This window comes from Leptonychotes weddellii, chromosome 1, assembly GCF_054177405.1.
Source record: "Leptonychotes weddellii isolate Sample4059 chromosome 1, ASM5417740v2, whole genome shotgun sequence".
Taxonomy (NCBI): Eukaryota; Metazoa; Chordata; class Mammalia; order Carnivora; family Phocidae; genus Leptonychotes; species Leptonychotes weddellii.
The window spans coordinates 154,860,609-154,887,335 of record NC_138369.1 but is presented as its reverse complement, the minus strand read 5'-3'; the positions used below and the strand labels follow the sequence as shown (position 1 = coordinate 154,887,335).

Below are 26,727 nucleotides of genomic sequence, written 5' to 3'. Positions count from 1 at the left end.
ATGTAGTGCCAGCCTAGCTAAATCACCGAGGTTTGAATAATAACATATTGGCATTTGGTTTTATATATCCTCTTCATAAACCTGTTAATAAGAATGTGTTCCTGAGAGATGGATCTACCCTTGATGTTCTGACAAAATAAGGGGACTGGCTGTGGACTAGAACCTGGGGAGAAGTTTATCCCACAACGCTAATGAGTGATACCCTGTGAGCCTCTTGTTAGAGGGCCTACTTCATCCCCCCGGCAGTGCAGAGGCAATCTCTCATCATTTTCCTACTGGTTGCCTGGTAATCCTCTTTTCTTTTGAATTTCTACAGCTGGAATGTCTCAAATTCCCACCTCAGAGATTACCATGTGCAGTGATTTTTCTTTGGTGTCCAGAAGGCAGAACATGGAAATAACAGTTTTTCTGCCCCCACATTATCCTTTTGTTCTGCTAATTATCAAAGAGCTCTTTCATTGTCTGTTTTTACACTTCTTTTTCGGTAAAACTTCTTTATTAACCAAAATACCCAAATGTTATAGACAGAGCTATAGATACCATCTTCTGGATATGTTGACATGCGTTATTGTATTAGCTTCTCACGGCGTCCTCACAGTCCTGTATGAAGAAACTGGTCCTGTCCTTTAAGCATCCACTTGGTGCTATTGTAATTAAATCCAGATTTAACCTAAATGTAATAGGTTAAGCTTGATTGTATTTATAGGTGTATATTACATCCCAGTCAGTGATTCCAAGTAGGGAATGGAGTCTAGTTGGGGACGAAAGAGAATATTGATGAACCAGTACAAATCCATCATCATTCTTTGGAAAACCTCTATTCCAGAAGTAGATTATTTCGGAAAAATATAAGTAACAGTTCATTAAGCTAGAAATTCTCCCATACTCTCCAGCTTTCATCTTCTAGTGGTTTCTAGTATATGATTATAAGTTAAAATGCTAGAAAGAAAATACTTGTAAAGCAGATGAGTTGTATCAATTGGGGGTTATTTTACTCCTCTTGTGCAATTCTTTTGGCCCATAATTGTCCAAAAGTTCAGAAGCTATGTGATCTTGTCAAACGTCATCTATTTCAGCATTATCTACCACCTCCAATGTTGTGATACCAGACTCGCAATGACATCACATGAAGGGAGGTAACTTGAACCTGGAATCAGAATAGGTACTCGTGAGAACCAGAGGTCGGGATGTACCTAAGGGACAAGGGTCAGGGAATGAGCAGGCCATAAGTTAGAACTAACACTGGAGAGAGGACTGCAGATCCCGTAGGCATCTGGGAGATCTGCGGAGAGAAGGCAGAGCAAAGCAGCTAGCTGGGACACCTGATGCAGGGAGTCAAAGATGGCTTTTGTGCTGGGCTGAGCCTTTGCCTTAGTCAGGAGAAGCTAAAACTTGCAGTTTAACTTAGGAACTTCCCCAAGGTGGCTAGACCAGGTCTGTGGGTGGAGTGAAGTGGGGGATTTCTGGATGAAAGAGAGTGGTCAATGGGAATGAAAGGCCAGCTGTTGGTGGGAAGCTACTCACATACACTCAGACTTCTGGAAAGAGGGATTGGAATGACACAGTGCAAATCAGTCAGTGACCGCAACCAAGTCAGGTAGAGGTGCTCTCATTTTTTCCAAACTTTTGTGTAGAATTGACTGTATCTTTAAGACTCCCCCTCCCCGCCCTGCCTAGCTTCAGGTTTCTGGGATTTAGGAGCAAGACAGTCAAATCACAGGGAATGAGAATTGGGGGACAGGAAATAATTGAAAAGCTTGCTTGCTTATCAGGCAATAAATTATGTCCTGGGATTGATGCCAGGGTGGTTTTGGAGGGGCCAATACACACTGACCTCTGAAAAAAATGGATTTATTATCGAGCAGCCTTTGTATGAAATCTTAACTAATGAGGGGCATGTCAAAGCACTGCTGGTTGCGCAGCTGCCGTGTGCAGTTGCAACAAGTTTGGGAGGTTGGATTCTGCTGACATCTGTCTGGCAGAGACACCGCTGTTTGGAACCTCCAGACCGATTCTCCTTTGGTAGATCATCCTCTACCGAACTGTAATGCAGATTAGAGGGGAGAGCTGCGCAAATTTAAAAGACACATGTAGTGGTGGTTGTCTACCCCAGTGAGTGTTTCTAAAACCGAGTAACTGTTGAACTGAATGGCAAATGAGACTCTGTTCCTGATAGAAGAGCACAGACCAAGATTATTTACCTTACCTTGTAAATAAAAAAGATTAAATTTTAACTCTAAATATTGGATGAAATATTTGATTAGTTTCTATGGTTAGATGACTTAGAAAAACCCCAAGCAAGTGGTTAAATAGGGGAAAAAATCGATTCCTGATGAAGGACTTTGTCAATACTAGTATCTGTGGAGTGATTTAAAATGTAGAATCTCATTTAATGATCTGAACAACACTGTGACATAGATACTATGATCTCCTCAGTTTACAAAAATGAAAGCGGACCTATCTCACTAATGCAGGGGTTCTTAACTGGGGGCGATTTGACTCTCAGGGGACATTTGGCAATGTCTGGAGACATATCTAGTTGTCACAGCTATAGGAGAGGGGTGCTAGAGGCACCTGGTCGGTAGAGGTTAGGGATACTGCTAACCCTGGAATGCACAGGAAAGCCCCACAACAATGAGTTACCCAAACCAAAATGTCAATATTGCTATGGGTGAGAAACCCTGCACTAAGGTAATGACATCACATGGTAGAAACAGGACTAGAATCCAGATTTTTTTTGACTCCCCCATCCCCAATGTTTTGCTCATTACAATATGCTCTATATCTTCCCACTTAAGACACCTTTAGAACAGGGAAAACATTTGCAGAAAAACTTTGTTTTACGATGTTCTGTACCATCTAAAGAGAGTCAATCTCCATCCTGGTATTAGAGAAATTTGGCCTGCTGGCTCTTCACAGAACCGAAGAAGCCTGTTGAATGTATGACCACGGAAAATTTCAGGAGCAGGGATGGTGTCAAATTGCTCTGGAAATTTGCATGGCTCCTTGATGCTTGCAGAGTGAAGTTCATACATGGGTGTGGTCCACATCTATTTATAAATGTATTAATTGTAGTCCTGCCCAGAAAAAAAGACAATCCCTAAGTTTCAATTTTGGGCCCTTTAACTGGATCTTAATATATGCCCTAAAAAAATAGAGGATTAGAAGTTAGCAGAGGGCGCCTGGGTGGCTCAGTTGGTTAAGTGACTGCCTTCGGCTCAGGACATGATCCTGGAGTCCCAGGATCGAGTCCCGCATCGGGCTCCCTGCTCAGCAGGGAGTCTGCTTCTCCCTCTGACCCTCCCCCTTCTCATGCTCTCTCTCTCTCATTCTCTCTCTCAAATAAATAAATAAAATCTTTAAAAAAAAAAAAAGAAGTTAGCAGAAAGGCTGGGTCTCCGTGATACTTGTCATTACTGCGTGAGCACTGAAACTTAATTTACTCATCTGTAAAATGAGTGAGTAAAGATCACCCTCACCAGTGTGGATGGACATCATCCAATCTGTTGAGGGCCTGCACAGATCCAGAAGGCAGAGGAAGGGCAAATTTGCATTCTTTGGTAGAACTAGGACATCCATCTTTTCCTTTTCTGGTTCTGGGGCTTTTGGACTCAGATTGGGAACTTACTCCATTGGTTCACCAATTCTCAGGCCTTTTGTACTCAGACAGACTTACACCACCAGCTTGCAGATAGCAGATTAGAGGACTTCTTAGCTTCCGTAGTCATGTGAGTCAATTTATATAATACATCTTTTCTTACATCTCTCTCTCTCTATATATATATCCTATTGGTTCTGTTTCTCTGGAGAACTATGACTACGATATCTACCTTCCCAATTTTTCACAAATTTGACTTTGGGCCAACCCTAACCAATATCATACATGGAAGGTGATTCTGGGAAACACCTTGATCTTGAACTTCCAACCTCCAGAACTATGAGAAAATGTTTTTCCTTTGAGCCACCCAGGCTTTGATATTTTTGTTATAGCAGCCTGAAGTAAGACAGTGCATAATAACTATTTGTTAGGGCGGGGGGAGATAGAAGGAAGAAAGGTAGGAGGAATTGAATGAAAAAAATGGATTCATTTATCTAAATCTTTAAATTTAGGACCTTCGGAAATTGCTTTGACTTTGCAAATGCACTGAAAGTGCATTTTCATGCATTGAAAACACTAGACTGCATCTTAATAGCTTAAGGGAATTCCATCAGCCTTCAGATATTTCTGTTTGTACACAAAGAGATTGATGGTGAATTTGGTGGAATTCACTTTAACATTAATGAAGACTTGCTAGGTGCCAAGCACTGAGCTGGATTTGTAGATACTTGAAAACATCAAAGCATCTTTCAAGTCAGGGTTGTTCTTGTATCTAGGAAAAAAGTGGTTGCCATTGGCATGGTTTTTTGCCAGGAAAAATTTCCTGCCAGGTGAAATTTTCCACTAATCCCTGCCTTCATGAATTTTTATCAATAGAAATTTGTTCCTTTAGCTTAAAGCCATTTTGTAAAGCTCTCAGTTTAAAATGCAAATGCATGTTATTCCCATCTATCAGTGAGCATTTAAAAGCAGTTTATTGTATTTCTTTGGGTGGGAGGGATCTGGAAGGAAACAGTACAAAAGGAAGGTAGGTTTAAGAGATGAAGGGAGAGAGGCAAGGGAGGAGGTCAGGGTGAGTGGCTGCCCTGGTTGGCAGTTGGTGGGAGAAGAAGGGAGTGGCTACCTGGGTGCAGACAGAACAGAATGCCATCGGTGGAAGGTACCTGTATAGGAAAAACTCCGTTTTTTCCTCCACACTACAACCACACTCATAGGAATTCTGACACCAGATGTGAGCGTTTTCCACACACCAATTCTCCAACACCAGCTGGGTGTCCTACAATTCAATTCAGTTCTGACATTCAATACCTGGAGTTAGTGCAGACCCCACAGGTTAGAGGCTCCATCCCATAATACTGCCCTCCACTTCATATACTGGTTGCAAGTAGTAAGTTCCTACATTACCGGCAATTTCTGTCTGACTTGGCTCCGAATCTGAGGTTCCCATGACCCCTTTCTTGGGTTTGATCCTTTGCTAGAACAGCTTACAGAACTCAGGGAAACACTTTCTTATATTGACTTACTATATAGTAAGAGATATGATAAAGTATACAGGTGAACAACCAGATAAAGAGACACATGAGTAAGGTCAGGAAGGGTCGTGGGCATTTCTGTCTCTATGGAGTTGGGGTGAGCTTCCCTCCTGGCATGTGGGTGTGTTCACGAACCTGGAAGCTCTCAGAATTCTGTACTTTTGGGATTTTTATGGATGCTTCATTATATAATCATGGTCAATCATTAATTCAGTCTAAAACCTCTCTCCCTTCCTGGAGGATGGGGGATGGGGTGGAAAGTTCTAAGCTTCTAATTATGGCTTGGTCTTTCTGGTGACCAGACTCCATCCTGATGCTATCGAGGAACTCACCACGAGTCGCCTCCCTGAAACAAAAATAAACTCCTAACACTAAGGAAATTCCAAGAGATTTAGGGGTTCTGTGTCAGGAAACAGGAACCAGAATCAGGGACCAAATACCAGAATAAAAGATGCTCCTAGTGCTCTTATTTTTTAGGAAATTACAAGGGTTTTAGGACCTCTGTGTCAGGAACCAGGGCAAAGACCAATATATACTTTTCTAGTTTAATTGTGCCCCAAGCAGATTTCATATTTGCCTTCTATCTGGTCCTACCCTAATCGCTTTGAGGGGGGGGGGAAACATTCAGCAGATTTCTGTATGCAAAGCTAAGTAATTCTTCTAGTAATATATCTCAGCATTAATTCATTCATGAATGTGGATCTTAAAATGTGGTCTGTGACTCCTGCAGGTTCCTAAAACACTTTTGGGATTTTCAAGGTCAAAACTATCTCCTTAACAGTGCTAGGGCATTATTTACCTCTTTCACTCTCTTCCTCACATCTCAAATCTTCACAGAGTAGAGCTTTCCAGAGGCTACATGATGTGTGATGATGTCATCAATCTGACAGCTAATAGAATGTGTGCTTGTGCATTCTTGTGTTTTTAAAAACTTCTCAGCTTTAAAATAAATAAATAAATAAATAAATAAATAAATAAATAAACTTACTTCTCAGTTTTAATCACTGATATATATACCCCATATAAATAAAAGCTCATTGGAGTCTTTAATAGTTATTTTAAAAATATGAAGTGACTCGAACCAAAAAATTTGGGAGCTGTTAGTTTGGGACAGCTTCTAAAATTGGTCAGAATATCTCATAAGAGGAGGCTGCTCAGGACTTTTTGTTTTCATTTCTGCTGGTTTTCCTTCCTTTATTTCAGAACTCATAGGCTTAGATCCCACAGGAAAAGAAAGGGAAAATCTTGTTAGAGGATTTTATACCATTCAAAGACTTTTAGATCTAAAACCAAATGAAAGGAAATGGATTTTTTTTTTTGTATGTGTGGCAGAATCAGCCTTTTTCAACAGAAATCTTTTGCATCTTTAATCAGCTGTAAAATAGGTTGAGGAACTAGCTAAATAGGTAATAGATATATACGCCCATCTTACAGGAAGGCAATAGGAATCCCAACCCTCCAGCTAATCAGGGCCGGAATAATTCTCCCACCTTTAATGAAGGGTTGGGTCTGTGAACCCCAGGAAAAACAGTGGTGGCCAGGAAATATGACTCTGAATGACCCAGTTGTAAGATGCCACTGCAGAATATGGCACATTTAGCTTTCCTTAGCCATCCAGAAAACTCTATCCTGAATTATACTCCTGTTCATGATAAAAAGAAACAGATACTGAGCAATTACCTAAAAATGCATGTACAACTTTATTTAGAGAGACCCACAAAATTGAGTTTTCATGAATTATAGAAGTAATTAAGACAATCAGCTTACATTTTTTGAATAATTTAGATAATAGGTCTGTATTCTTCTTGGGAATAACTAGGACACTTTGTAGATGAAGGAGCAATAATTTCTCGCTTTGGAAAGTGATTTCTGCACAACAAACACACCATAATTGTGGAAGGAGTTAATGCCCACCTCCAAGAACTGAACTCATTTTGTATCCTTGTATTTTATCTGCATGAAACATGGAAGGCCTTCTCTTTGCAATTGTAGTTTTGAATTTAATTTTTGGCCAGTTTCTTATTCAGCTTTAGGGAAAACTGAAAATGTGTGGTTACACTATTTTTTTGTACTGCATCTGTTACAAAGGAACTAAAGGAGAGATGTGATACCTGTTTCCTGTGTTTTTTTGTTGTTGTTGTTTTTGTTTTTCCTTTTGTTTTTGGAATCCTGAATTCAAAGAGTTAAGGTAATCCCATCCCGAAGTTCTGGGCACACTATTACAGCATCAACTTTGTAAAATCTACCTATTGGTTGGCTTTACTGTTGCTTCCCTGGCCATCCTTGATTGTTCTTCCCACTCTGCTCCTCTCTCAGTGACCAGTGCTGAAAGGTTTGAGATAGATAGGTACAAATCATTGGAATACAGGTAGTGTCGTTTTACGTGGGAGGTGTTTTTAATTTACTTTGATGATATTATGTTTTGGAGCTCATTTTATATCTTTTGTTGTTGTTGTTGTTAAACTCAATACTGTGTTTTAAGAAATCTATCCTTGTTTCAGTAAAGCATGTTTATTTTTTCTGACTTCTGCAGAGTATCATCCTCCTGCCTTGTTTCCTTAACGATGAGCACTAAACCCCACACACCGCTGATTCATCTTTTGTCCTTTAGTTCAGAATTTAATGACATAGAGGCAGGGATTTCTGTCTAGTTTATTTACTGCTATCTTCCCAACACTCAGAAGGGTGCCTGGCACATGGTAGGGGTTCAAGAAATTTTTGTTGAATCAACGAATTAACTCATTTGCATTTGGTTAGGTGTGGACCATACAGGTGAATGTAAAGTGTTTCCTTAGAAAACTCCATCCTGACTTCCTAGTCTAGGTTTTCTTACATACTCACTATATCCTGGACTTTTTGATGGAGGCACCAACCACAGTTGTAATTGTTAATTGCTCCTTCTTTCTTTCTTTTTGTCTTTCTTTCTTTCTTTCAGATTTATTTATTTTAGAGAGAGAGAGAGGGAGAGAGCGAGCATGGGGAGGAGCAGTGGGAGAGGGAGAGAGGAACTTTAGCAGACTCCTCGTTGAGCTCAGAGCCCTATGCAGGGCTCGAACCCAGAACGCTGAGATCACGACTTGACCCTGAGATCGCGACCTGAGCCAAAGTCAAAATTCCGAGGCCTAACCGTCAGCGCCACCCAGAGGCTCCATTGCGCCACTTTCTTGATTAACTTTCCTGCTTTGCTCATTTGTTGCTAACACAGGCACTGACCTTCACTATGCTTTTTCTGTTTTTGGCGGTCTCTGCCAGCCCTTCTCCCTGGCATGTGATTCCTGGTGGTGCGAGGTAGCGGTGGCAATAGCAGTAGTTTGGGGAGCGGGGAAATGGTAAAATCTACATCAGCATTAGCCCTGAGCCTGGGCAAAGCAATAATTAATCACTGTGAAATACAGCCGGACTGTAAGTTCTCCGGGCCTTTCCCACTACCTTTTTCCCACCAGGCTACTTTCCCAAGCCAACTCTATAGAAATTCTAGAACAGCTTCTGACTGAGGCGGATAAACATTGATCCTGTAGTTCCCAAATGTCATCAACGAGGCATAGTTTTGTGCTTTTCTCCTACAATTTTGAGTCTTCTTTATTCCGTGAAGGCTGTTTGGACAGAAGGAATGTGGGTGAGAGAAAGAGGGGAGAGCAGAGGAAAAACAAAGTACACACAATGTTCACAAAAAAGAGTTCAGTAATGCTTTCAAATATTAAAATTATCATAATATTAAGGTTATACTTGAAAAAGAATTATCAACTGAATTATTCTCAGGGTCCTTGCTTACTGTAGAAAAAATTATGGATTTATTCAGTGAGAGAATCTGGCTCAGTTAGTGGCTGGAACCTAATCAATGCAGTAAAGTACTCAACAAGGCCGAATGTAATCTTTGCTTCTCCCACAAAACTGTAATTTATTAAAAATAAATTCAAGATCCATATTGCTAAGTATCACCCACTAGTTCAGGGTTAATTATATAAACTTCAAAACATGCTAGCAGTCATCATAGATAAATTAGTAGCTGGCATAAAATTTGATGGCAGAAGAAATATGCTCACAAGCTGACAATTTTGGGTAGTCAGGAGTACATGGAAAATGCAGTTTAAACATTCGTTCTCTAGTTTAAACACTAATTGGTTAGTAGTTTGATCACAGACATTGATACTGTTGACCTCATTAACTTCACTATATCTCTCGACATGTTTAAAATGCAGAGGAAAAATAAGTGCATAAAATAGGAATCAGACTTTGAAAATGTTCTGCTGTCTTGAAAGCTCAATTAGGAATGAAATGTCAATTCTGTAGTGTGAGCTTTTTCGGAGCTAGTTTGCTGCAATCTGACGTTCGCTTTCAAGTAGAAATCATGTAGTATCTGACGGTAGTTTGTCCCTTGGTTCTCTTTTAAATGTTATTAAATCTGTTCCCCTTTTTTTTCTTTCCACTTCTTTTTCTTTCCTTTATTTATTTATTTATCTATTAATTTATTTATTAAATTCTGGCTACACTTGGGGGACTAGATAGAAAAAGTGCTCTAGATTGCAAGTGCTTAGAAAGTGTGAGTCCGTGTGACTATTAAGATATGTGTTATTTAATGGTACTCTCTCATTTCTTTTCTCTCTTCTTTTTTTTTTAAAAGAAATTGCCTTTTATATTCTTTATGGAAGTTCAAAGAGCAAAAAGTTACATCTTTGTGATCTGGTAAATGATTCCGAGTCCTTAGGGTATGGCAAATCAGGATTTTCCTGAGCCCAGAGTTACTGTTTGGAAGTGTACTCTGTTGGGTAAGAGCTCTGGAACTCTGGGAGCTATTAGCCTCGCAGGCCTTTTCCTTCTGTATCGCAGAGGATCCCTCCAGACCTTCTCCTGCTTGTCATCCCTCCTCAGCCACACACACCTCCCAACTCAGAGTTCCTCTTCTCACATCTGCCCCCCCTCCCCCCACTTCAAACCCCTCTGGTCATCATAGAGGTTGGCCTCTTGCCTTTACAACACCCTACCCCTCCTGCTGCACTTGAAGTTCTTTTTAACTTGATTTTACCTGTATGAAGTGTTAAACAGTAGGTATTTTTTCCTTCATCTGATAATTAAGAAAGACAGTTCATTATTTATGAGTGATGCTGCTTAGGGAAGTAAATTTAGTTCCTAAACTTCCATTTTCCATCACAAATATGGAGATGATCATTTTAAATTTAAGACCCAATTTTCAGACCAGATATATTCAACTAACAGGGACTTTAAGAATTCTTTTTTTTTTCTTTTAGGATTTATTTATTTATTCGAGAGAGAGAGAGAGAGCGGGGGGTGGGGGGCAGAGGAGAGGGAGAGAATCTCAAGTAGACTTCCCGATGAGCATAGAGCCCCATATGCTTGATCCCAGAACCCTGAGATTACGATCTGAGCTGAAATCAAGAGTCAGACGCTCAACTGACCAAGCCACTCAGGCACACCAAGACTTTAAGAATTCTTTATTGAAAAGGGCTGTGTTACTACTCATTGAAAATTCTGATTTAGGACTTTCAATGTATTTTCAGACTCGGGATTTTAGAGATTTTTTTTTTTTTTAAGATTTTATTTATTTATTTGAGAGAGAGAAAGTGTGTGCACAAGCAGGGGGAGCGGCAGGCAGTGGGAGAGGGAGAAGCAGACTCCCCGCCGAGCAGGGAGCCTGATGCAGGGCTCGATCCTAGGACCTTGGGACCATGAACAGAGCCAAAGGCAGACGCTTAACCAACTGAGCCATCCAGGTTTCCCGATTTTTTTTTAAAGGAAAGAGAATTTAAATATTGTGTAGCCTAGTGGTTTTCAAAATTTGGAGAGTAATGTAGGAACAAATCCTATTTTTTTAAATAAGTTTCTACTGGAGAGTAAAAGCAGAACTGCCTTGGCAATGAATGATACCCACGTCCCTCTCCCTTTGTTCTTCTCTGTGGAACCATATGGCCTCATGAAATATTTTAAAGCTGGTGAGGGTGTTCAGATTCATTTCTATTTTGACTCTTAAATAAATATTTACTTTTGTCAAACATTCCATTGCCACATTGTCCATTCCTCTGCAAAGGAACTGTGGGATCTGGTCTTCCCTGGATAGGTGGACTAGTTTTTCTTGACTCCTACTAAGGCCACTTTCATTCTGTCTTCTTTTCCTGCATCTGCAAGCTCAGCATGTCCAACTAAGATATCCACTAATAGCTCCTGAATTTACTCTTTCTTTTCCATTTCTTCAGCTAAACATCAGCATTCTAACCAGTTTTCCTGTTTCTGACCTCTCCCCAATTCAAACACTTCAGTCTGAGGGATAGATTAAATCTATCAAGCCAGTAGTAAATTTAAGTCAGTAGAAAATTTCAAGTCCTCAGTTTCCTTAACAGCAGCTAAAGCTGCCATACACCAGCCAAAAGACAAGGGAGCATTGAGCGGATGAGCCTTCATACTGTTGGGTAAACATTGTGGGTAAGATATTGGTCCATCTTCCAGCAAATTTCATCACAAAGGCATGTTCAGTTCTTTTTTTTTTAAGATTTTTTTTTTTTTTTAATTTGAGAGAGAGAGACAGAGATAATGAGAGAGAGAGCATTAGCAGGGAGGAGAAGGACCCTGCTGAGCTTGATCCCAGGACCCCAGAATCATGACCTGAGTGGAAGGCAGACTCTTAACTGAGTGAGCCACCCAGGAGCCCCGGGATGTTCAGTATTGAACATCTTTGAGAAAGACTGAGATAGGTGAAAAAAACTGATTATAGAGGCATAGATTCTGTTATGAACAGAATCTGTCCTGGCAAAATTCATACATTGAAGTCCCCTAGCCCCCAGTATATCACAATTGTGACTGTCTTTGGAGATAGGACTTTTAAAGAGGTAAATGAGAACATATAGGTGGGCCTCAATACAATATGTCAAGTGTCCTTATAAGAAGAGGGGAAGACACCACGTGTACACAGAGGAAAGGCCAGGTGAAGATATGGCAAGAAGGTATCAACTGCATGCATGTCTTTGTGTCTCAGGTTAAGGTATCAGAGCAGTTCCTCAAAAGGATGCTTAACTCCTGAGCCTATTTCAGGTTTATAAAATATTAGCACTCAAATAGATTATAGGGCTTCATGATACAAATCTTTAGTTCTTGTTAGCACACAGGTTATAAATATTTAGAGTGATTTCCATACCATTTAACGGAACATTTTAATCTTGTCTACTTCTCAAGTTCTTCCAGGCTTAATCAATCATCTTTCCTTTAATCTGTAATAACATATACTTTTGGAGAATTTAGCTGTCTCTCTCTTGTTTTGTTCTCCATAATCGCTCTATTTTTCTCCTACCTGGAGTGAGTCAAAAGGCATATGTCATTGTATATTTGCTCATTTTTGCCATCAGTGTCTGAATTCTAGCAGGACATATCTATATATATTGTGTAAATTCTTTGACTATGAAAATACATAATTTTATTACCTTCTTATCTTTCCTTAGTACCTTTTGAGTGTGGTTTCAGTGGACCTACCGAAGGAATATTGCACCATTGCCAAAAAGAATATGCCCAGAGTTAGCAACATAGATCATTTTAGGAACATCTGAATATGTTTTAAATACAATTAATTGTCATAGCATATGATGAGCACAGCCCACAAAAGGGAAACTCAGTTTGTAAAGGGAGTCTGTCATTTTCGAAAATATAAAAAAGAATAATTGTTAAACTGTCATCAGGTTAATGACTTCATCTTAATAATTTTGATAAATGGGAAATATATTGAGTGTTATAAAGACACTCAATAAATTTTAAAACATTGAACAACGACCTTGCCTTTTCTTCCCCTAAGGAGATCTAGCAAGACCTCTTGTTTTTTTTTTTTAAAAAAAAACTCTTTAAGATCATTTAGCTGATATTCCCTCATGTATGAGACATATCCATTGCATAGCTAACTGATGAATTGACCTAATTTTATCAGCAAAATTAAATTTTCTCTTTAGGTAGGTGTTTTAAAGAGTCCTATGTGAAAACCTCAGCTAATGAGTATTCTGCATAATAGTTTGTTTTATTAGATGATTATTTTCAAACTAATTCCTGCTTGGAGAGCCATATATTTTTTTCCTTTCATGGAGAAAACCATTACGTTTAAAATATTTGAGAAAGATATGTGAGATCACCATGAAGCAACATAGAGTCTTGAAACATACCTCCAAAAGAAAAACAAAAACAACCCACAATCATGCTAGAATCTTAAATCTTTAAAGACCTACATATTGTTTATTCCAACTTTTTTCTGTTTAACAGAAAGCTGGTTGGAGGTAGAGCCAAAGCTAGGAGTCAAATCTGTCATTTTTACATGATTTTATACTATTCTTATTTAACTGTATGACATCTTTACAGTCAGACATTTTGGGGTCAGGTATTTTCAGGATGGATGGTCTATTAACATCTTGTCTGGCTTCATTTGCATGTGATGCCCAGTTGTAGAGCTTGGAGTTTTTTTTGTTTTGTTTTTTTTGTTTTTTATTTTTTTTTAAAGATTTTATTTATTTATTTGAGAGAGAGAGAGAGAGCACATGAGAAGGGGGAGGGTCAGAGGGAGAGGCAGACTCCCCGCTGAGCAGGGAGCCCGATGCAGGACTCGATCCTGGGACTCCAGGATCGTGACCTGAGCCGGAGGCAGTCGCTTAACCAACTGAGCCACCCAGGCGCCCGAGCTTGGAGTTTTAATCCTTAGCATGTCATCCAGTAACTTAAGATTGGGCCACAAAAGGTCGCTCATTTAGCTTGGTCTTTGAGGTTTAGTCCTTCTCTGAGTAAGTGTTGATTTTTGGCAAGGTCAAGGGAAAATGTGATCTGGAGCCTGGTCTGAGTTGTAATTGATTGTATTTTAATTAAGAAAAAAGGTTTTCAGACACTTTTGGGTAAAGGAAAAGAAGGCTGGGAAAAAATTTTGTGAGTTGGGAAATAACTGCAATTTACTTGCCAAGTACAACTAGCCAATAATAGTTTGAATATGAATGGAATTGAAAATTAGAAATATTGCTGAAACCCAGATTGTTTTTATTTCAATTTGTATGAGAAGTTTCAGGGGAGAGCCACCAAGAAAATGGGATCTGGAATTCAGGGGACTGTGATGGCCAGTAAGCAGCTGTGCACGTTGGAAGTCACTTCATATCTCTAATGTTACCTCATTGTAAATTAGGAATACTAGTAATAGCTAACTTTTATTGAATGTGGACTGTGTGCCAGGCATCATTCTAAACTGCTTTACGTGTATTAACTCATTTAATCATAAAACTCATGAGGTCAGGGGTGCCTGGGTGGCTCAGTCGTTAAGCATCTGCCTTCAGCTCAGGTCATGATCCAGGGTCCTGGGATCGAGCCCTGCATCGGGCTCCCTGCTCGGCAGGAAGCCTGCTTCTCCGTCTCCCACTCCCCCGGCTTGTGTTCCCTCTCTCGCTGTGTCTCTCTCTGTCAAATAAATAAATAAAAATCTTAAAAAAAAAACCAAAAAAAACTCATGAGGTCATTACTGTTATAAGCCCTCCTCTAATTCCTAAATGAAGAAATTGAAGCAACAAAGAGAGATCCTTTGCCCAAAGTACCACAGCGAGTTGGGGAAAAACCAAGAACCAAATGACGGAGCTCCAGAGCCTACGCTCCTAAACCCTACATCCTGTGCTTTTGCTGTGCCTAAGACATTAAATAAAGTGGGGCTCTTGGAAAATTCTTGTATTAGATGCATCTCATGTAAATCAACCTTATGACAGAAAGCACTTTATTGTTCCTAACCCAGAAGTTCATTTGGACTAAAATTTTAGAGTTCTGTTTATTGAACTCTTTTATGTTTCCAATGCATATTTATTCCCCAAACAGTCAAATAACATCACTGAAATACCCTTCATCTCCAGACAGGACTTCTTCCATAATGGATTGATGCACTCTCCATTTTTGAGTCCTTAGGAGTCTTTCAAACACCTTTTCTGATTGGAAAGAAAAAAAAAAAAAGTCCACCTGTTTTTTAGATGAGGAATATTTCTTAAACAAAACATCAATTTCTGAAAATACTCCTAAGTTTTTATACTGGTTTTATTTATTTATTTATTTATTTATTATTTTATTATTATTTATACTGGTTTTAGAAGGTATATTTGTTGACATCAATTAGTAGTCATGATACCTTTGAGGATGGCAAAGAAGACGTTTTTCCATTTTTTCAAAGATTCTCACTTTTCTAATTTCCCTAATGCTTTCAGTCTGCAAGTTTTTGGATCCAGGTTTATGGTTTGTCTGCCCTCAAGCCACAGGATACAAATTCTGTGTGCATTGCTCATGATAAATTCAGTAGATATTTGTGTAAATGTCATGCTGCATGTAAAGTGACAAGAATTTCACTATAATTTGGCATGAGGTGAAGCATTAACTAAGGGATATACATACAAATGAGTTGAGGGAAAACATTTTGCTGTCAGGTAGTTTGGAAAATGACCATAATGAACACTGTTGGCATTTTTGTGACCTATAAATGCTATATAAAGCTTTACCAAAAAATCTACTGAGGTCAGCAGCAGCAAAGCATTAACTAATGGGTACTTAAACTACTAGCAAAAATAAATCATATTAAAGCTTCAGAAAAATAAATCACTATTTACTGATGCAGGATAGATTATATGATTATTGCAAGTCACAACATATGAGAATGTAATAGCATTCATAAAATACAGAATAAAATAGACCTATTGACTTCACGTTATTAATTTTGATGCACACCCTTTTTCTAATTAGTAGAACAAATGTTAATGGCAAAAGCCTGGATGCCCAAGTAGAAGTATTCATTCTACAGGGAGCTGAACTGGGGATTCAAAGCATTAAAAATTATTTTATATTTAGTACAGCCTCTCCCCAAATAAAAGTTAGTGCTCTTTAAAATGTGACACTGTCTAATGCTCTTTGATATTCTTGTCAAAGCTTTAGAGACTGATTTGAATGAAATGATCATAGAAGGAAATCAATGGGGAAATGAAGAAATAGGTTGATTCCATTGGGTTGTGTACTGTTTCCTGTTAGTCTCTGCCTTGCAATTGAATGTAAGCTGTCCCATGAGAATAGCGTTATGATTTTTAGTCACCTTTGGGTCTTCAGCATTGGTAAATTTTCAAAAAAATAGGGACGAGAGAAATTTGAGTACCATATTCCATAGATCTTCTCTTCCCTCTTATTTTGTCTCTGATTTTTTTTTTTTTTTCAGGCTCACTAGCGTAGTGCTTTGGTTTCTATCTCTACATCTATCCTAACTTGTCAGGTTAACCCCCATGTATAGGCTTAGTTGTTCTGCATACTTTAGAACCCATCTTTATCTTAGGAGTGTTCTAAGTGGTAATAAATATGCCTCCGTAAAAACTTACATGCCTTGGGGCACCTGGGTGGCTCAGTCGGTTAAGCGTCTGCCTTCGGCTCAGGTCATGATCCCGGAGTCCCAGGATGGAGTCCCACATTGGGCTCCCAGCTCAGCGGGTAGTCTGCTTCTCCCTCTTCCCTTCACCCTGCTTGTGCTCTCTCTCTCAAATAAATAAATAAAATATTTAACAAACGAACAACAACAACAAAAAACCTTACATGCCTCAAACTGAAACAAAATTATGGTGATTCTACTCTGTCTTTGGTGATCCAGTCTTCTGGAACTTGAGTTTCTCTTTCTAGTTTCCATTCTTCTAGAGTGAGCAATTTTGTCTTCTCTGACTAGGTATCAAGGCCTTAAATTCAGTTATTCCAGTTGTCCAGATCACTGTCTTAAATATCTGTTCCACAAATATTTGTTGCTGGTAAGAATTTCCACCCTATTTTGAGTAGAGCCATTTCCTTGCCTTATCTTCCCTGTCTAGAGTGTAAGCTCTGTAAGAGCAGCAGATGTATGTGCTTTTTCCACTTGGAAATATTGGTCAAAAGTTTACCAAATCCACTTCCTCTGCCTGACTTCACAACTGAACTGTACTTCACAGATCTTCCCATTTAGGTGGGACAGTAAGACTAGTCCCAGCTGATAGAATTTAAGCAAAAGTAATGTGTCCATTTCAGTTTAAACCAATTAAGAGCAGATGTGTATTCGCTAAGCTCGTGCTCACTCATTCTCTGTCCTGTCTCTCAGCTGGCTGATTGATGCTAGACTGATTGTGAAAACATGTGTTGGAGAGAGTGGAACTGAAACAAGGTTCTTTTGCTGAATGATTGCATGCAGCAAAAACTGTGTTGTCAATCTGCTTTGGAGTATGATATGTTAAGCCTCTGAGGTTTGGAGGCTTGTCTATTTTCTTTTTTTTTTTTCCCCAAGCAACAACCTACTTTAATTTATTCATAAGTGGGCTGTAGCTATCATAAAAATCTAAAATACATGGCAATGATTTAACATTTGGGTGATGGAATTCAAAGAAACAGATATTGAAGGCTGGAAATATGGCAATTCATATAAAGTACTGATAACACATGTGCTAAGACTATAACTTGCCATATTGGGAGGCAGACCATATGCCTGCTCAGCTGACAGGCCTAAGGGAAGTGAATTAAAAGAATAAAATTGTTAGTGTATTTTGGCTCATATTAATTAATGTTGACAAAGATGAAGTGACCTCGGGGCGCCTGGGTGGCTCAGTCGTTAAGCATCTGCCTTCGGCTCAGGTCCTGATCCCAGGGTCCTGGGATCGAGCCCAGCGTCGGGCTCCCTGCTCCGTGGGAAGCCTGCTTCTCCCTCTCCCACTTCCCCTGCTTGTGTTCCCTCTCTCGCTGTGTCTCTCTCTGTCAAATAAATAAATAAAATCTTTAAAAAAAAAAAAAAAAGATGAAGTGACCTCAGGAAAGAGTTGGCCAACTTGTAAGCAAAAATGAATGGAAATAGAGAAAGTCCAGAAAAAAGATCCTTGAAGAGTTGGAAAAGTTGACTGTTTCTAGCTCTGAAACAACTAGATATAAGATTTGATGCCATATGTGACTAAGAAAGATTGTGAGCAAAAGAAGTCTATTGAAAATGGTCTTCCTAGTCAAGCTCAATAGACTCAAGAAAGCAGCCATTAAGGTTGGAGTGGCCTGTTGGCAAAAAAAGCAAATAAATACATCGGACTTGGGAACTGTGTCCATGAAAGGACGTCAGCTATGTTTGCTGTACATCATACGAGTTGTTGGTCAGATGCTAACATACCAATTGATAACAAATAATTTAGAAGCCTAAAAAAGCAATAAGCTGGGACTAAAACTCTCTAAACTTTAAATCAAGTATCGGAACGTCAGTCTTCAATGAGCAGAAAGCAGGTTTCCAAAGTTTTTCTGCCTCCAGAGCAAACAGAATATCCGAAATTTATTTTAAATATGGCTGTGGAGTATTTTGACATGAAAGAATCATCTCCCCCAACGCAGAAGGCCAGGGATCAAAAGAACAATGGATGGAGATGTTCTTTCCAAAGAACACAATCAGGTTTGTAATATCTGTCCCATAGGATTTCAGAATTGCTGTGTACCAATACTGCTTTGTGATTTCCCTTCTTCTCTTTTCTGAATGGGAATGTTTATTAGGTTTATGTTGCCCTTCCTCCACCATTGTGCAGTCAGTGTCAGAGGGAGGCCAATAATTTATCTTTTTGGTTCACCAGATCATGAGAAGCAATATGAGGCAAGTTAAAAAGGACTTTGCATCATCAGGAGTTCTTAAAGTTTCAATTGACTTCAATGAATGCTTAGGACTTTGAGTTTTCCTTGGGAGTGGATGAGTGTGTTTTACATTGTGGGATAAAAAGCAAAATGGGTATTTCTTTTTTTTTTTTTTTTAAAGGTTTTATATATTTGACAGAGAGAAAGACAGCCAGAGCGAACACAAGCAGGGGGAGTGGGAGAGGGAGAAGCAAGCCTCCCGCGAAGCTGGAAGCCTGATGCGGGGCTTGATCCCAGGACCCTGGGATCATGACCTGAGCCGAAGGCAGACGCTCAACGACTGAGCCACCCAGCGCCCCAAAATGGGTATTTCTTGACCACAGCAGAGGAGTTTGGCAGAGACAATGGAGTATGTTCACCAAACCCATTTTTTTTTCCTCTTGGACATGTTGATGTACTAAGTTTCCTCATCAACTTGTGATAGATGAAGCTATATGACTGGATTCTGGTGAAAGCAATGTGGGCAGAAGTATTAAGTACAGCTTCTAGGTCTAGACCATAAAAATCGCCCATGAACAATTATTCATTTTCTTCCTATTTGAGGGCATCCTTGGAATTAGGAGCCAAGTTTGTGAAGCAAAGCCCTGTCACTCCCATCACCATTTCATTAGATTATGGCATAAGCAATCAATAAGCTTTTATTAAATGACTGAAACTTTAAGGTTTGGGTTGTTCTTTGTTTTTTGTTTTGTTTCCCTAGTACTTAACCTACCCTGACTGATATACCCAATATTTACAACTTTTGCTTTTTCATGATATACTGCTCCTAGATTTATTTTGTATGTTTTTAATACCACAAGCCTTTTTATTTTGTATAATCTATGCTTTAACCAGTATAATAATCCAGTCTAGTTTCCTGAGATTGATTTCATAAATTACTGAATTGAATACTTGGTTGATTTATTTTTATTTTTTGTTTGTTTAAAGTGAAAGCACTTAAATCTATTAATTTTACCCTGAGTACATTTTACTCTGGTTCTCTGAGTACAGCTTTGTCCACATCCCATAAATTTTGACGTATTATTTCATTTTATCACGTTCCCTTTATCATTATTTTCCAAGGGGGCTCCCAACGAAGTTTTTATTTCCTCATTGATACAAGAGTTTAGGAGAATAGTTTTAAATTTCCATGTGGTTAAGCCTACTGGTTTTAAACACTTCACAGGGTTGTTGAGGGTATTAAATGAGAAATTGAAGGCAAAATCACTCAATCACACATTTAACACCATGCCTAGTTAACCATAATCACTCAGTAAATATTAATAATTGGTATTAAATTGCTTTTACTGTAATATTCTGCTAAACTCTAAACACAGTAACTGTGCCAATAGAGGGAGAACAGTCCAGTTTTCCAGTTGAATCTGGTTGTTTGAACAATGGGACCAGTGGTGAAAGAACACAGAATCTCAGATTCCAGCATAAGAATAGCAGGATCCCTCTCTCTCTCTCTCTCTTTTTTTTTTGTAAAAAGTGCAATAACTAAAATATACTTCCATGTGGATAATAATTCCTTCCCCATTTTAATTTAGCAATGTACCACTGCTTTGTTTATGGCTATAACTTTTAAGAATGGTAGAATCTTGGCCCCGGGCTGGAAACGTCATCAAGGTTGGAGTAGTGATCTATGCTTTGAGCAGCCAAATCTAAATCAACCTTTGAAATATTACTTGGGTTGGCAAGATGCAGCCTGGACCAAGGACATTACTGCAAGTCAAAAACTTTTGGAACGGTAGATAAAGCTCTGACATTCATACCAGCTGTGACTTTGATTAAGTCACTTATTCTGCACTTCTGGATATCTGCCTTAACTTTCTGTCCAGACCTACTCACTCCCCTTTCAAAATAGGAGTGATAGGGAGAGCTGACAAAGAAAGCTATTACTTATTAAGTTTATTTTTTTTTTTAAAGATTTTATTTATTTATTTGAGAGAGAGAATGAGACAGAGAGAGAGCATGAGAGGGGGAGGGTCAGAGGGAGAAGCAGACTCCCTGCCGAGCAGGGAGCCCGATGTGGGACTCGATCCCGGGACTCCAGGATCATGACCTGAGCCGAAGGCAGTCGCTTAACCAACTGAGCTACCCAGGCGCCCACTTATTAAGTTTATTAAAAACTAAGGAGCACTACATGATGAGTTGGCAGAGCCTAGATCAGTTATAGAACCTAGACCATGTTTTGCCCAATAAGTAAAATCCAAAAAGAAGCTCTTTAATAGTATAAGGCAGAACCTTATTTGTTAATACTAATAGTTAATGTTCATTGAATGCTTAATATAGGCCAGGAACTATGCTAAAGGTTTTATTTATTGCACCTAATTTTCCCAACAAGAAAATTGAGATAGGCAGTATTATTACCCTCATTTTAAAGGTATGGAAACAGACTTACAAGATTAAATACATATTCAAGTTCTACAGCTGAGTGACAGAGCAGGAATTCAAATGGGAGTCTTTCTGACTCCAAAGTCTATACTTGCAAACACTTCACTATACTGCAGATACCATGTGGATCTAGTTCAACCCTACTGATTTCACAATGTAGTTGTTTAGGACCAGAGGTTACATGAACTTCCCAAAGTCACAAAACTAATTAATTATTTAGTCAGAACTTTAGGTAGTGTGTTGAAATACTTTGTGATTCTCTACACATCGTGACACTATGTAGAATTTAATTCCACTTACAGGCGTGACATCCCCCAAAATTACCAAGTCCTAATCTAAATAATTAAATATCAGAGTTACAGTTCTGAATTTATGTTTTGTCAATACTTGAGTTCTTATAAAAATTGTTGCTTGGCAAACAGTTCTCTATAACAGATCGTAGCAACATCTCTACTTGCTTATTTCTCAGAGATATTTTCAGGATCAATGAAATCATGTCTGTAAAGTACACAATGTGAAACAATAAACGTTATTTAGATAAACTACAAGATGCCCATAGCACTGTTGTATTTGTGACTGAGATCATTTCTCGCCATCAGCTGACCACAGTGCAGAAATCCAACAACCACAAGACACTCCCCTCCCACCTACCCAAAGTAGTTCTTTCCTTTTCTGGTTAGGCAGTTAGAAGCATAGAGCGTTGTGGTTGTTGGATTTCTACGCTGCAGGTAGCAGAGAGCAAAGAAATGATCATAGTCACAGATTCAGCAATAGAACAAGCTTTCCTGGCATGTTTAATTATTTCCTATAAGATACTACACCAAAGTGCTATCTTGCATTTCCCCAAGGTCCAACCGCAAACACATTATTGCCTAATGAAAATTACTGGGATAAAGCCTGACACAGTGCCATCTGGTGGTTTCCATCGATAATAAAATAGACCTATAAATCCTTTCTCATCTCACCCTAGCTTCTTGTTGACTGTGGAAAGCCAGCTTCAGTAAGCAGTCTGTGATAAAAAGTTCTGTATGTTACAGAAAATTTCAGAATGTAGTTGGTTGTGTCATAGTGAAGAAATTCCCCCATGATTTTTTTAAAACATGAAATAATTTTATGCCTTAATCTGGGGAGTGCTTTCAGAGTAAGGAAGAGGAAAAGGCTCCTTAATGTTATTACATGAGTATCATTTGCATTAGTGTCCTCTCTTCCATGATTTTCCCAGATTAGTTCCATGGACCCTCAGTCCTGGCACATGTCCTTTTTCTAGTATTTCTGATAATTTCTTTAATACAAGGAAGGGATATTAACACTTTTTTTGAGAAAATAACATTAATGCTTATTACTGTGAAACAACTGATAACAGCCAAGTCAGTGGTTGGTAAATAGCCTCTACTTCCCCTAAGACAGCAAACTCCAGATTTTGAGAGTGGCCAAAACACTGGCCACGGTGTCTGGCTGATGATGCATGTGTCATCCTTAATGTTCCTATACCAATTCCAGGCATACTTGCCCCCATCCCAAGGATGGGAGCCAAGTTAAATCATCTACTTTGTTCTCATTGTCTTGACAGTTCTGAAATCTATAGTCCTTGCCAAATACCCCTCTGAAAAAGAGCGAAATCCTGCCCTTTTCTTTTAGTCACCTTTTCTCTCTCTCTGTAAAACAATTGTTTTTCTTAATCACTTTTTTTTTTTTTACTCTGTGCAACACGAGTGTCCTTTTCGTCAGCTTTTTTTTTTTTTTTTTTTTAAACCTGAGCATCATTTCTTGTCTCATTTGGCTATTTCTTACGGACTCATTGGCAAATTAGCATGATCAGTTCTGGACTTGGCTTGAGTATGTATCTATTCGCAGTTATATCAAATACCCAATCTTAAATTTTCATTTCAGCCCTGAATTATGCAACATCCAATGATTTTTAACCATCTAAAACCCAGTAACAGAAATAAGTAATGCATTATTAACCTGTATTCTCTTGTTAACTATATTTTAGAAGCCTGGCAACTTTGGAAGATTTGTTAACCATCTTATGGCTATAAGGCTAGTAAGGGACTTTTTACAGCGTGTATTACCTCAAACATTGTGAAAAATTGATATTTTAAAAATTCATGGAAGTTTTACAGATCTCCATGGTCCAAGTAAAAAAATAAAAAGTAAAGGCAAAAGAGGTGATATTCTCTTTATTTAAAAAAAAATTTTTTTAAAGATGTATTTATTTCGGCGAGAGTGCGCGGGGGGAGGAGCAAAAGAAGAGGGAGAGAGAAACTCTAGCCAACTCTGTGCTGAGCATGGAGTCCACCTCTGGGCTCGATCTCACGACCCTGGGATCACCACCTGAGCCGAAACCGAGTCAGACACGACCGACTGCACCACCCAGGCGCCCCCAGAGATATTCTTTTTAATAGCTGACGTCTACTTTTGCCTAAAATATAAGCCTGTATGAAATCGCCAAATGGTAATGTGTTTATTTTATGACAAAATAAAAAGCAAGGAAGATGAGATAAGCATGATTTTATAAATGGTCAGATAGGAAAGCAAACTTCTCAAATCTCAGTTTGAGAAGGACTCAGGGCTGTGGAGGTCAAAGGGGTAAGTGTGAAGAGAGAGGAACATTTCCTACTCTCCTAACGTCCAGAGGTTTCCACCTTTAGATTCCCTATCATGCCCTTATTTTATTCTTTTTTTCTCTTTTGGAGCGCAGGCCCCTGGCCCAGGGACTTAAACTTACCCTGATGGGAAATATGACCTGACTTTCTAAGCTGCAATTCGGATTCATTTTCTAGCAGGAACATTGCAGCATGGTTTCATAAGATGCTCAGGACAGAACTTTGCTTCGGCAGCTGGTTTTAGCTCTCTGGTTGTCTCTAGGGAAAATGCAAACTGAGTCTTAAATAAATAACTCACAACCTAAACTCTCAGAACATAGTCCATGTGGAAGCTGGAGGGTGCCTTTATGTTTAGAAATATCAAAGAGGGACGCCTGGGTGGCTCAGTCGGTTAAGCGTCTGCCTTCAGCTCAGGTCATGATCCCAGGGTCCTGGGATCGAGTCCCGCATCGGGATCCCTGCTCCGCGGGGAGCCTGCTTCTCCCTCTGCCTCTGTCTCTCATGAATAAATAAATAAAATCTTTAAAAAAAAAAAAAAAAAGAAATATCAAAGAAATCGTCATTGGCTTCTCTCCAAGCTCTCTCAGAATTCTTGAACATTCTGACAAGCCCTACTAGAAGTCAGCAGGAAGCTGGACGGCACACACACTCTTGAACTTTTGAACTCTGAAACAGCATCTATTTTCTCAGTTCTGTTTGTTGACTCCTCTTTGATCTCATCTTATTAGAAAGATAATACCCTAACATTTTAGCATATTTAAAATAAACTGCTTCTATAATCCTCCAGGGAGCTCAGCTTAACTTTAGCCTTTCCCCGGTCTCTAAAGCTCTTTACTGCAGTGTGCACTTACCTTCATGAAAATTGTTAAGTAATTCTCCCTAACAGGGAGTTTACTTTTCTGAATACACTGCAGACAGGGTTATTTGTATTTCATCTCATCATTTGAACGTGAACTTACTTCTAATTTTGTGGGCAGCTTTGAAAGCTTCCTAATACAACTACAAGGGCCAGAAGGAGGATAGAAACCTTGTCTATGGCGATGGTGGTGGTGTGGGCCGCCTTTTGCTGTTTGGCCATTTGGCCAGAGCCTTACATTCAGAAAGGGTTTCAAATTTATAGCTTTTGCTATAATCTCAAAATAAGGAAATAATATGCGATTATATACATAAAGGATTGAAAGATGATCATCCTACACTTCAAACTTGTGTTCATGGTTAAGCCAAGTCAATGTAGCATCATTTCCCAACGATGTGGGAAACAGAGGCAGAAGAATAATTATTACGTTTCCTTACAACTTACAGCCCATTGACAAGTCCTTGAAAGAGGCAGAGTGACATTCCCCTAGGGACTTAACTGCCTGGACGTTGACACTTTGCTAAGGGCAAAAGGCAATCTTAGCCTGATCCCCAGGATTCTGTAAGTCCACTTTAACATATAAAATTTCCTTTAGAAACTTCCTTTATCTCTAACCACGCCCCCAAGATACATGTTGGCAATTTCCCCCCAAGTTTATGACCCACCAGTATTACATCTGAAGGGTTTCATTGAGTAAGGGACAGGCGGGGCTAGGTAGGGAGAGATAGGTAGGGGGCTATGTGATCAGGCGCATGGAAATCCCAGAAATGCTGAGGTGCAAGGAAACCAGAGATAAAAGAACAAACCAGACCACCCTGCCCTGCGTGTCAGAGATGGGGTCTTTTTATGGCAGTCACACTGTGACCAACAAAGAATAACCAGACCCCAAAGAAGAATTAAGCCATTAAAGATGTTATGACCAGTCCTTACTGGAACCAAGACGTCACAAAAATGGTAAGGCCGCAAGCTCCCTGGTCAGTTCTACGTAAAAGACTGTTAGTGGAGATCCATGGTGGCAACACTGGCGGGATCCCTCTCACTCCTGAGAGCTTTTTCTGTATCCTGGCTTAATAAAACTCTGTCGTTTTGCTCACTCTCCTTTGCCCGTGGGGTTCGTTCTTTAACTCCACGAGACAAGAACCTCACTCTCCCACTTCACTATGAATTGCTATTTATTTCAAAATACTAATCCTGTAATTACCTTTCCAATAGCAAAATATGTTACACTGTAACTTTTGCTTTAAAATATTATTTTTTAATGTAAACATTAAAAATTTTAACTGTAGTAGCAGATAGTATTAGTAGCACTTCTAGAACGCACTCCCTTCCTTTTCCCTTTCAAATAACAGCCAGATTTTATTTTGGCTCTATCCATCGCTCATCTGCTCACTATCTTCAATACAGGACTAGTCCTGGATGGCTCAAACTAGTCAGCATGTTTTATTCTTATAGCCATCGTCACTACAAGGTTCAGGGATGGACTTGACTTCAGTGGTCCATCTTGATTGAATTCCAGAACTCTTTCTGGAAGAGTTGTTGGATTCCTTCTGCTAGGTTTAAAAGAGGATTTGTATACCTTATGCCATGAGAAGAATGAACCTCAAGAAGGCAGAGAGGAGAAAAAGAAAGAAAGACGATCCTCTGTATATATAGATGGTTGAGCAGAGAGAGAGAGAGAAAAAAGAAGGAACAGGGTTCTCCTTCATGCAGTCATAGATTTGCCAATTCTGAGGCCTGATGTATCTGAAAAAATTTCATTTTTGTGATCAACACTTCTCCCCACTTTTGAAAACTGGTTTGAATCAACATTTCCATTACTGGTCACACAGAGTCTTAACCTTTTTCTGTAACTCTATTATGAAATTTCTTAAATTTTTTAGATCCAGAGATCCTCAAAATCTTGAAGTGGCAAAGGCCTCTCTTAGCCATCAAGTGGCCCAGACTCAACATGGCGGTTGACATCTGCCGCGGTGAGTCCAGTCCAGGTTTTCCGGTGAGTCAGAGGCCTGAACTGAGAGCTGCTGCCCCCAGTTTAGGAATGTTAATGCCTTTAAGAGGTTGTGATATTGAGAAGCCATATTCCTACCGTTGGCTTTACATTCTTAATTTGATTCCAAA

At 39.2% G+C, this 26,727-nt stretch overlaps 1 long non-coding RNA gene across 1 annotated transcript in view; it reads left to right on the top strand.

The window, feature by feature from the left end:
• The window catches only part of LOC115945077 (uncharacterized), a 192,885-nt gene that overhangs the window by 79,867 nt on the left and 86,291 nt on the right, over positions 1-26,727 (top strand). The gene's annotated exons all lie outside the window — the stretch shown is intronic.